At 56.8% G+C, this 2,500-nt stretch overlaps 1 non-coding gene across 1 annotated transcript in view; it reads right to left on the minus strand.

Moving 5' to 3' along the window:
• Window positions 1–498, minus strand: part of LOC126224818 (small subunit ribosomal RNA) — a 1,909-nt gene extending 1,411 nt beyond the window's left edge. Inside the window, exon 1 of the ribosomal RNA XR_007543569.1 lies at window positions 1–498. This exon is cut by the window's left edge and continues 1,411 nt beyond it. This is a non-coding gene — a ribosomal RNA (small subunit ribosomal RNA).
• Between the last annotated feature and the right edge of the window lie 2,002 nt (window positions 499–2,500).

Below are 2,500 nucleotides of genomic sequence, written 5' to 3' on the forward strand. Positions count from 1 at the left end.
TCGTTATTTTTCGTCACTACCTCCCCGTGCCGGGAGTGGGTAATTTGCGCGCCTGCTGCCTTCCTTGGATGTGGTAGCCGTTTCTCAGGCTCCCTCTCCGGAATCGAACCCTGATTCCCCGTTACCCGTTACAACCATGGTAGGCGCAGAACCTACCATCGACAGTTGATAAGGCAGACATTTGAAAGATGCGTCGCCGGTACGAAGACCGTGCGATCAGCCCAAAGTTATTCAGAGTCACCAAGGCAAACGGACCGGACGAGCCGACCGATTGGTTTTGATCTAATAAAAGCGTCCCTTCCATCTCTGGTCGGGACTCTGTTTGCATGTATTAGCTCTAGAATTACCACAGTTATCCAAGTAACGTGGGTACGATCTAAGGAACCATAACTGATTTAATGAGCCATTCGCGGTTTCACCTTAATGCGGCTTGTACTGAGACATGCATGGCTTAATCTTTGAGACAAGCATATGACTACTGGCAGGATCAACCAGGGAGCTGCGTCAACTAGAGCTGAGCAGCCGGCCGCCCGGGAGTGTGTCCCGGAGGCCCGCGCGAACACGCAAGCGTCCGCTCAATTATTCTGCAAACAGGAGGAGGCTGGGCTCCCCTGCACGATACACCTCGAAACCCTCTCAGGTCCCGGCGGCGCGCAGCGCCGTCCTAAGTACTTGGTCGGGTTCGAGAGAGGCGCAATCGCCCGGAGATAGGCGAGTAGACGCTTTCAGTGCGACCACCCGTGCTCCCAACTGAGCTTGCCGCTGCCGACAGAGGCCCGGGAGCGTGCTGTCGTGGTGTTGCCGGCGGGAGACAACACGCGGCCACAAACAGTGACCGGGCAGCTCCAACGCCAGCGCCACAGAGGGGCAGAGCCCCACTTGGGTGCCAAAGCGAACTCTCCCAGCACAGCGCACGCGCCAACACATCCGCACAGCTGCGATACAAACCACCTGCGAGAACCGCGGGGGCGACCGAGCAGCAGACGGCGTCGCGGCGCCGAGTGCCGGGCGGCGGCGCATCCTCAACGCACACAGTCCTCAATCGGACCAGCACACTGCAGATGTCCACCGCGCTTCGCACCGGGCCCGGGAGGACCCACTTTGGCCGCACGGCGCCGCGCGCTGGGTGCGCCGGCACGCAGATGCGCCGCCTGCCGCGTCCGTCAGCCGGCGCGCCTGCCACTGGGCGCCCCCACCAGCCGGCTGCCGCGCGTGCGCCCACGCAGCGCGCGGCCAGCACGCCGGGCGCCCCCCCCTCACCGGCCGGGGACGGTCCCACCCAGCCACCGCCGCGTATCGCTTCATACCCACATGCCCACTCACGTTCGTGGGTATGACGGGTGTCGCTGAAGCAACCGGTTAATACCTGTACCGATCGTCGATATCAACGATTCACCTCCAGCGCGAACAACCGCGCAACAACGGATTTCCAGTTCATTTGCGTAACTTGGGCAGCAAACGTAGACGTCCATCTACATTTGCGAATTCAATGGGTCTTGCATGCCTGGATGTTATGAGTCACGACACGCCACATCAGTCCACATACATGCTGCGACGTATGCACGAGAGAACACGTGGAAGGTGGCCCGCGTACGTATGCCGATGCCATTGCACAGCTGCGAAGCTCATTGAACACGCAAACTCCTGACTGACGAACTAGAGGCGACAGGGGAGGGGGGGGGGGGGGGGGGGGCGATATACGTCTTATAGCAGTACACATTACAGTGGATAGCGGGACCATGTGGAACGTACGCAACACTCGCTAGATGTTGTGAGGGTAGGCACCGTAACATGATTCAATACGCAGGACACCAGAGTGTGCGCGCAGCGAACTATGTTGAGAGGGTTGCGATTAGGCAACGCTACACGAATTTCTAGATTCATATAACAAACAATTACGTGGGTTAGGTTAGGGCGCAACGTGGGTTAGGTTAGGGCCCAACTTAGGTTAGGTTAGGGCCCAACTTAGGTTAGGTTAGGGCCCAACTTAGGTTAGGTTAGGGCCCAACTTAGGTTAGGTTAGGGCCCAACTTAGGTTAGGTTAGGGCCCAACTTAGGTTAGGTTAGGGCCCAACTTAGGTTAGGTTAGGGCCCAACTTAGGTTAGGTTAGGGCCCAACTTAGGTTAGGTTAGGGCCCAACTTAGGTTAGGTTAGGGCCCAACTTAGGTTAGGTTAGGGCCCAACTTAGGTTAGGTTAGGGCCCAACTTAGGTTAGGTTAGGGCCCAACTTAGGTTAGGTTAAGCCCCAACTTAGGTTAGGTTAAGCCCCAACTTAGGTTAGGTTAAGCCCCAACTTAGGTTAGGTTAAGCCCCAACTTAGGTTAGGTTAAGCCCCAACTTAGGTTAGGTTAAGCCCCAACTTAGGTTAGGTTAAGCCCCAACTTAGGTTAGGTTAAGCCCCAACTTAGGTTAGGTTAAGCCCCAACTTAGGTTAGGTTAAGCCCCAACTTAGGTTAGGTTAAGGCGCAACATAGGTTAGGTTAAGGCGCAACATAGGTT

The sequence above is a fragment of the Schistocerca nitens genome, unplaced genomic scaffold (assembly GCF_023898315.1).
Source record: "Schistocerca nitens isolate TAMUIC-IGC-003100 unplaced genomic scaffold, iqSchNite1.1 HiC_scaffold_271, whole genome shotgun sequence".
In the NCBI taxonomy this organism is placed as follows: Eukaryota; Metazoa; Arthropoda; class Insecta; order Orthoptera; family Acrididae; genus Schistocerca; species Schistocerca nitens.